The sequence below is a fragment of the Limulus polyphemus genome, unplaced genomic scaffold (genome assembly GCF_000517525.1).
Source record: "Limulus polyphemus unplaced genomic scaffold, Limulus_polyphemus-2.1.2 Scaffold868, whole genome shotgun sequence".
In the NCBI taxonomy this organism is placed as follows: domain Eukaryota; kingdom Metazoa; phylum Arthropoda; class Merostomata; order Xiphosura; family Limulidae; genus Limulus; species Limulus polyphemus.
The window spans coordinates 350,657-360,732 of NW_013666478.1; positions in this window are offsets into that span (position 1 = coordinate 350,657).

The following is a 10,076-nucleotide window of genomic DNA, read 5'->3' on the forward strand; positions in this document are numbered from 1 at the left end:
TTAAATAAATTAACATGCTTTAATTATCTCACAAAAATTATTAAATTCTCAAATTATATATATATATATATATATATATATATATTTATGTGCACCATATCATACACACTTTTATTATGTAAGTTTCATCAAAATCAAAAAGTTTTGACTGAGTTTTGTAGTTAAAATAGGGTGAAAAATAGATTTTAATAGATAGGAAATTTTTAGAATATTGTGACGTTGTTGTAACCCTCCAAAACTGATCATTTCTAGGTTGGTTCGTAGTCCAAATGTATACCAACTTTCATCAAAAATATATTCAGCCGTTTTCAAGAAACCTTACTGACAAACAAAAAAAAAAACACACACAGGGGTGAAAAAATAACCTCTGTCCATCTCCAATGGCTGATGTAATAACCAACAGATGTGGGATACTATAACTATTAGAGAATGTGCGAGTTCTGTCTAAGTAGGGATGGCACAGACGCCTGTATTAAAGCAATATAAAGGAAATAAGAAGCTAGATATGATAAGCTGTTTGGCATAATCACTCTATTTCCGTTGTATATGCCGTTTTCAGCTATCCAGAGCTTCCCAAGGTCGAAAACCGTTCATCATAATTTTCCTTAAAGGGGCTAGCGTCTACCTGTTCAAGCAGAAACTATAATTTTAACCATCATCTTATATAGCAAAACAAGCTTCAAGATCTTTGATTACCTATTTTATTATCATTATATGCAAAATTATCACACGCACGCCATCTTATAAAAAAGTAAACAAACAACTATTAGGAAAAAATATCGTTAAATAAAAAAGCTATGCAGGACTGGCTACTAAACTTGAGAAAAACGAACCAAGCAAGATACAAATAGAAGTGGACGTATCATTTGATCTGGCTAATTCTAAAACCCCTCATTACTGACTTTCTCACTGGCAAAACAAATAGAACTAGAACTTCCAATCGTACAATGATACTCTATTATAAAATAATCGTAAAAGTAGTATTATAAAGTGAACTATATGAAAGTTATAATGATGAAAGTTGACATTCTGTTCAAACACCAATTTTTCGAAAGATAAAATAGGGAAGCCAGTAAAGTAGGGATTTTATTTGTTTTGGTCACAAAATTTATTTTGTAATGATAGACAGTAAACATGGCGGATTTATAAAATGTGAAATAAAAGATATATTTTCTTGCCTTTTGTCGTGAAAAACAACAAATTGAAATATTTTGTTAAGAAATGTTTTATTGTTATCACAGTTATTTTACAGATTTTGTTTGTTCTTAAAATCCTCAAAGGTAGGATATATGTACATTATATTTGATGTACCTTAGATTAAGACTTCTTTCTCTACAGTATCCCATAAAGTTTCATTGATAGAACCTGATGAATTTAACTGTGTTACTCTTTGGTTAAATATAGATTGAACAATAAATGTATTCACTCTTGTCAATGAAGATCTTAAATATAACCATATATATCCATCATGATTTAACATGTTACAAAAATAATGAGTTTTGACTAACTTTGTCGATTTCACGTGCTTCACACTGTTCTATTTTCATTACTTGTAAAATAGGGTACCCTTGTTCAGCATATATATTTACACGGCTTGATTTAATCTGATTATTCAATTACTTTTCATTGTGACCTATAGTATTTAAGTAAATATCAAAATGAGAAATGTGTGCACAGAAATTCTGACATTCTGATTTTGATAAAACAAAGAGAACCTTGTCAGATTTCATATCAATACTAGGATAATCAAAACAAAATAGAGACGATATTATTAATACATACAACACGAATTACACGATTATGTCCTCCCAGAAGAAAACCTTGTTCAGTTTTGCTCTGTATAGCTATACTAATGATTGAGATCCACTGTTTAATGATACCTTCCTTGGTTGCATACAACTTTCATTTATCGAATATGAATATTCAAATTATTCTCGTAAGTTGATAGAGTGATGTAATGGTCATTCCCAATAGGACAGGCATGAGATGAATCAGGTGCTTCTTCACGTTATATGATAGTAAAGGAATATAATTGTTGTTTTTGTTTTGTTTTAGCAATTCTTTTTCACTGGTGGATTTGATCTTTTTCGCAATTTCATTAATGTTAGCAGCATTTCTTTTCTTTCCAATAGACTAAAATATAATATGGTATACAATTACTAAAACACATAAATTTTATTTAATAATATAAAGAATAAGAGTGAAAACAATCATTATTACGTCAAAGAAAAACAAAAATTAGAATTATAAACAAAGATAAAACAAAAATACAAAGATAGTAACAATGTATCATAATTGTCTTGTTCAACGTTTATTTTGATGAACTTTTTTCACCATATTGATCACCCTCTTCTTTTAGTAAAACCATGAGTCAGATAAAGTGTTCTACATTCATACAAAAACATTATCTGTTTTAGCTAACGCTAAATGTCAGAAGCTTTCCCAACCTGGATGTCCTTCCCCATATATTTTCTAAAATCAAACGTTATTGAGCCAGTCAGTGGTCCTGAATATCAAACACGTGAAGTAAACATTTAGACTATATTCAGTTAGTAAGAAATAAGTCCTACTAGACAAAGAGGTAAAAACAGTAATTGTTATTTACGTAGATCCTTTAAACTCAGTTAAACATTAGAATAAGCGTCCTTTTTAGGACAAATCATCTGATATATAGCAACACCGATTTTTAGTTGTTGTTGCTCTAACATTATTTTGTATCTGTTATTTATAGTTTTTGTGTCTATGGAAATTATAACATAAGATAATTAAACTGAATTTCTGACCAATTGTTCACTTTCATTTATAAACTATATAAAATCTTATATACTGTGTTGATGTGAACATAATTTCTATGAAAGCTAATCCAATTAAATTGTAAATTATGATGTTTAAACTATCTGAAGTTTTGTTAAGTATATATGATAATATATTGGGCTATGATAAAACGTTAGTTTTATATAAGTACACTGAATTGTATAATTTATGTTACCAAAAATATTTGAAATAATCACTTGATTTATAATTATAGGTCCTTATGTCCATTTGGAAAACTAATAAGTTTAAATAAAATATACGGATATAGAACTTTTGATTTGTAAAAACTAAAGTGTTTCTTAGTTTAGATCAACACCAGATTAAATTGTTTTCACCTGTTATGCTTCAGTGTTCACCTCATTTACATGAGTGACTATGTGACGACCTTTGTATTTCCTAAGACAGAGGTCAGACAGTCTCAAGTGAATGTTGCTATTTTAAATAATAAAGGTAAACAGTAATTCGTTCATTTAATGTATTTAGTTGTAGTAAAATAAGCGCCATTTTCAAATAATTATTCAAATAATGGATAATATGTATTATAATAGTTGTCTCGTTTAAATACGACTATCTGCATCCTTCTCTGAACAATAATTTTAAAAAGTATGTTTAAATATAGAAATTAAAACAATAATTAATATGTTAAATCAAAATTGGTCGCGTATTTTCTTGTCCTTTATGAGAGAAACAATATTTTGTCAAGAACATAACTATATGGATAACGATAAGCTAGTGAAACATTCAGACTGAAATAAGTTTGCATGTTACATATACCTCTTTTTCAGGACAATAAGTGATTTACACTGCCTCATTCAAATAATGGTTAATATATGTGTTATAATAATTGTGTCATGGAAATAAGAAATTTTCATCCTTTTCAGGACATTAATTATAAAAATTATGCTTCAGTGTAAAAACTAAAACTATTATCAGTATATGTTAAATGTGTTCTAAATTATAGAAACGCGATTGGCTGTCTTCTTCAATAATTATAAAAACATTAGGCATGGTAAAAACATTTCAACAATAAGTTAATTGTGTTAGTAACATTAATGTCCTATAGAAACACAAATAAGTGAAAAATAAGATGAGACATATTGAAACTTACATGCTGTTCTACAAAAGTATAGAAATACAACATAAGTTGTGACCTGTTACTGCTTCATTCAAATGATGAATAATATATGTGTTATAATAGTTGTCTCCTTGACTTGTGAAAGCAAAATATAAAACTATAAAGTAACATTGGTAAAATGAAATATTTTGTCAAATTATGTAAGTAGCATAAAGACAAACCAGTGAAATAGTACATATTCAATTACTTATAGATTCGAATAAGCATCCTTATCAGGATGGTAAATGATTTACATATAAAAGGTCAGGAAATGTAAAAGTTCGATTAAATATAGAACTAATGAATTATACTGAATATATTTAATCAGTCATTGATTACATCTGAGACACGTCGATCCACTTCGTGGACGTCATTGTCTCTAACATCATGTCCACCTGTCATGGCGGCCAAGCAACGCGTCCTCTGTTTCCACTTCGTGGAATTATGATGCAATCTTCTCCTATGACATCATCGTCTCTACCCCTTCTCTCCCGTCCTCTAGGTCGACACGCTTGTGCCGCTCTCTGGCAGCAAGGTGCACGATCCATGCCCTAATTGCTAGCTTGCTTAACTGAGAGCATTGAAAAAAGCTCATATGAACAGTAACTACAAAACCTTAGTTAAGGTAATAATGATTCTCAATCCAAAATGTTTATTTATAGTTCTGTCATTAACTAACTTGAACTAACACTTCATTGAATATATAATAATCAAACCAACAGCCTATTTCATAATGCTAACATAACAGTTAGGAAGGTGCATTATCATTGACGAATTGTCTAGAAAAACTGAAGTTTATTAATTAACGAATATATTGATATCAAAATTTTTAATGAAAGATTGTTTGTAGTTATGCACAAAGCTACACAATCGGCTATCTGTGCTTTTCCCACCACGGGTATCGAAAACCGGTTTTTAGCATTGTAATTCCATAGACATACCGCTATACCACTGGGGGCAGTTTAATAAAATATATTTAGATCTAACAATAAAAATGGTATTAGCTGAAACCAAATTATATTTTGTAAAAGTAATCAAAACATCTTCAATAGATATATTATATGGTACAATAACTTTTAGAGAAATCATTAAATTATTTCGTGGTCAAGCTAAACAGTTTTTAAAGAAATTTGTTTTTATCTGAAAGCTTATTATTTCAATATCTAAACCAAAGACTAGAGATACAGAAAAGAATATGTAATATCCTAAATTTAAATACAAGTATATAACTAAGTGTAAATGGTTTATATCTCACTTCTAAATAAAACAGTTTCAATAACATCTGCTTATGACATTTTGAGCTTTCTTTTTTATAGTTCGAGTGTGCCATAATCCGGATACTTAAATCTAAATGGCATCTTCCAATGACAAATTTAATTAGAAAATCACATTTTGTAATTCTCAGCATGAAATAGAATTTAAAACCAGTTGTAGTTTTCCTCAAAGATGGTTATTAAGGAGAATATACAGTCATGGTCAAAATGTCAGTACACTGTTCTATATTGATATTATTGTCTACATACATGGAGTAGTTATTCAGTATATGTCTGAGTAGTAACAGAGGAGGTAGTGTATGTTTGGACAAGCGTTACGAGTTGTTATTCTGGTCTATATATGCTGTTTTGAATATTTGTTCATCTAAACACACATACACATCTTTTTTTGTGTAAAAGGATATGCTTTTGGTATAATATTTTTCAAAACAGATCAATCCTGTGTTCGTACAATTTATTTGAGATAGTTGGTGTAGAGTCATGCCTCGTCATGTGCCAGAAGTTACAGGGCATCAAATTATTCAACTGTCCAGAAATGATATGAAGCAAATGGATATTGCCAGAACAGTAGGTTACCCCCACTGTACTGTATCCATAATCATGAAACGTCATCGAACTAAAGGATATGTTGTTCCTGGATAGTCTCCTGATAGATGCTGAAAACATACAGCCTGAGTTGACTATGTTTTGATCAGGTTAATACATCAAGGTCGAAAGAAGTCTTGCATCACCCTACGACAGGAATGGCATAAACACATTCATTCAAGGGTATGTTTTGATCAGGTTAATACATCAAGGTCGAAAGAAGTCTTGCATCACCTTACGACAGGAATGGCATAAACACATTCATTCAAGGGTATCTAGAAGAGCAGTGAAAATGAGAGTGATCAAACAAGCTTATTTAGCAAAAAATAGCTATCTGCTAACTGATAGTAACCAGAATTCATTGCACTCATCATGCTATTTTGACAAGACAATATGCTAAGTTACAGTTAGGACACTGACAATATGTCATCTTTTCAGAAGAGTCCTCTTTCTAGCTGATGGTAGGATTCGTGTTCATCATTTGCCTGGAGAATAAATGAGGGAAGACAGTCTTTCCTAAAGGAAACACACAGGAGATGGTGCAGTACATATTTGGGCAACTGTTCCTCATGGTGGAAAAACTTCTCTTCATATCCTCTAGGAAAACATCAATGGCGCCTGCTATAGGCTTCAGGTGATACTGAAATACCAACTTTTGTATTTCTGTGCATGACTTTTCTTTCTGTAAGCAAAATGAACGAAACCAGCAAAATAAGTAAAATTTTTAGCAAATTATTCTATTGAATAAATAGAGTTGTTTAAACATTTGTTTAATAACAAGTAAATGCTTGTAACGGTCTATTCTTTCACTGGGGTGTGTGTCTGTGAGCCAGACTGGTTTACACAGTTCGAAATTCTTCTATTATAGTAAAAATAGTTAAACATGAAGAATTTTACTCTTTTTCATAGCATTATTTTTATCTTTTTTACAAATTGGCTTTATATCGGTTCTTAATATATATTTTTTCTGAATTGTATTTCAATTTCACAAATTTTCTTCTTATTCGAAACTCGAAAAGACGATTTTGTTTGTTTTGTAGTTAAGCACAAAGCTACATAATGGGCTATCTGTGCTCTGCCTACCACGAGTATCGAAACCCGGTTTCTAGTGTTGTAAGTACGCATACATACCGCTGTGCCACTAGGGTACCTAAGAAAACGATGCAGGAGAGCAAACATAAATAACAGTTTTCTATGTGATCAATATGTTAAGAGATGAATGAAATTAGAGCATAATGAAACATAATGTCGAATATAGAAATCTTACTGTCTGTTTTCAAATTGTTTTCAATATATGAACAAATGTTACCACTTACATAAATGTAAATAAAATGAAGAAACATGGATCAAATATTAAAAATATTCTAATTCAAAGAAATAATGTTTAAAGCACGATAACTTCGTTTTTTTTATTTTGTTTCTTTGAAGGTAAGCACAAAGCTACACAATGGGCTATCTTTGTTCTGTCCACCACGAGTATCGAAACTCAGCGTTGTTTAGTAAATTTAATATGTAGGAAAGAATATTGATTTGGAACTACTCTTCACCCGGTGGCTCAGCGATAAGCCTGAGAGCTTTCAATGCTAAAATTCAGGGATACATCCCTGCAGTGGACACAGCGCAGATAACCCAACCTATTTATTTGCACTTAACCCCAACAAATGAGACCACTCACACTTATTTTATTTTAAGTTTTATTACACATTCTATTTCATTTCTCTAAATTAACTATTAGTATGTGTTTAGCATCAGATAATATGTTGCATCTATCACATTTTGTAAAATGTGCGTAGTATGAATTCATAAGACAACTTTCTAAACCATGCCTATAACATTCTGAATAATATGGTTTAGTGATACCTGACGAACGAAGTGTAAACTCGTAGTTCCCTGTTGAATTCATGTTTGCTATATGGTTGAGTTCTTAGTGTAAACTCGTAGTTCCTTGTTGAATTCGTGTTTGCTAAATGGTTGAGATCTTGAACAGCATAGTCTTACATTCATGGTTCATTATCGAAGTCTTGGTTGAGCAGTCAAACCAGTTCGTGTTCTGAGGCTTTAGCCAATGTATTATTCTTGGTGATTAAACTATTTTAAAATATCTCTATTAATACTTTGCTTCTTCCTCTCTTCTTCTTAACTAGCACTTTAACAGCATGTTTCAATTATAGATACATTATGTTCTAGGGTGAGATATGATTAAGAGGTGCTCCAAGAATTATCATATTTAATATTTAAGAAAACGAATCTATAAGGTATAAATGATGAAACCCCTCTTCATACTTTATACAATTTAATTAAAAGTTATTTATTTTTGCTCTCTTGTTAAAGTTGTAAATTTTGTTATATAGAATTTTACCCACATAAGCTGTCTAACATTCAATGACGCTGTTTTTTGTTTTGAAGCCTTTGATTACAAAATGAATGTAAATTCGCTTGTTGTAGGTTATATTTCACAACTGCATGTATACCAATTGAGATAAGACACTACCCACATCAGGCCACCCTTCTAGACTAAGCAGTCGGGGAGGCAAGAAACTGGTTAGGGATGTCATTGTGAAGCCAACAGTGACTCTGAAAGATAAGCAAAGTTCCACGTCTGACATGGGAGTCAGTGGCCTGTATGAGCGAGTGGCAAGAAAGAAGCCATTACTGAAAAATAATCATCTTAAATCTTATATGGAGTTTGCAACAAAACATGTAAATGATACTGCAGACATGTAGCAGAAGGTTTTGTGGTCAGACGAGACAAAAATTGAGGTTCTTGGTCTAAATTCAAAGCGTTACATTTGATGAAGCCCAACACAGCACATCACCCAATCAACACCACCCCAACTGTCAAGCATGATGGTGGCATCATCATGTTAATGGGATGCTTTTCATTGGATGAGTAATATTTATGAACTAGCATTATTAAGATAAATCTGTTTATTAACCTTTCGATTAGTCTGTTTGTAGTTAAGCACAAAGCTACACAACAGACTTTCTGTGCTCTGCTCACCATGAATATCGAAACCCGCTTTCTAGCTTTGTAAGTCCGCAGACATACCGTTGTGCATTAAATAAATAGGGAACAAATTAAAAGTTTAAGAGAAAGTAGGGTTCTTTGGTTATTAGAAGAATTGCTATAAGAAATATCCAAAACAAAATAAATGCTGCACTACAAAGTAAAGTGATACTAGTTGGATAGATTTTAAAACGATTTTCAATGCCTACTGTAGGAGTTACTGTTATTGTATTATATATTTATATTATAAATATTAATAAATAGTAAACAAATAATAATAAGGATATGACAAAACTGTAGTCTCTTTCTTTTTTTCCGACTGTTTAATAATAAAACATATTATATCTCTATTTTTGCCAACAGTTAGTAAATGATAAATTGTAGCATTAATCTGACTCATTAAAATTTGCAACAGATTGTGGTTGTTCTGCGTTTCTACTACACTCATAGTTTTGTGATATTATACTAAACTATATTTCTATAGATTAATATATTCAGATATAGTTTAAAACACACTAATAACGAGGAAAATATATTTACTGTTCAAAATTTACTCTGATAAAACCATATTTGCGAATTATGCTACATGATATAACTTCTTGTGTGACATGAGGTAAAAATCCAGTTGAGTGGACGTTTATTTAATAGTTTCTTTACAAAATTAGATTGAATATATTACTTATAATGTAATTAATGTGCGTGCTTGTTTAAGGTACTAAATTCTCCTTGTTGGTTTATAACATTACATCAGAGTTCAAGATAAGTTTAGATATTGAGCAGCTATGACGTTTTTTATAACATTTAGAAATCATCAAATTGTTTGAATCTTAAAAGTACTTTTTGTTGTCTTTGTAAGAGTCCAGCCTAAAGTATAAATATAATTTTCAATGTTAAATCCAAGATTTTCTGAAATTAGCATATTTAATTAGATGCATAATAATTAGCATACCAACTCAGTTACTATGACTGATAAACAACATTTGAATGAGCGAAGAATGATTACTGTACAATTCACACTCCAAGATGTTACTGCTATTCTTGAAAAATACAGACAGATTTGATTACGCGCGACTTAATATCAAATATAGCAGTTTTAAATATGTTAAAAATTTGCCATATAATAGTCTCTAAATCAAGAACAGATTAAAGAAGTATTTATTTAGTAAATTACGCCATTGTAAAGATATATTATTTTAAAACTAACTCTACATGGTATTAAACTCTATTGTTCCAGAAAAATATTAGAATGATATGTGAATTTATCCTATGAAACATTGTCAGA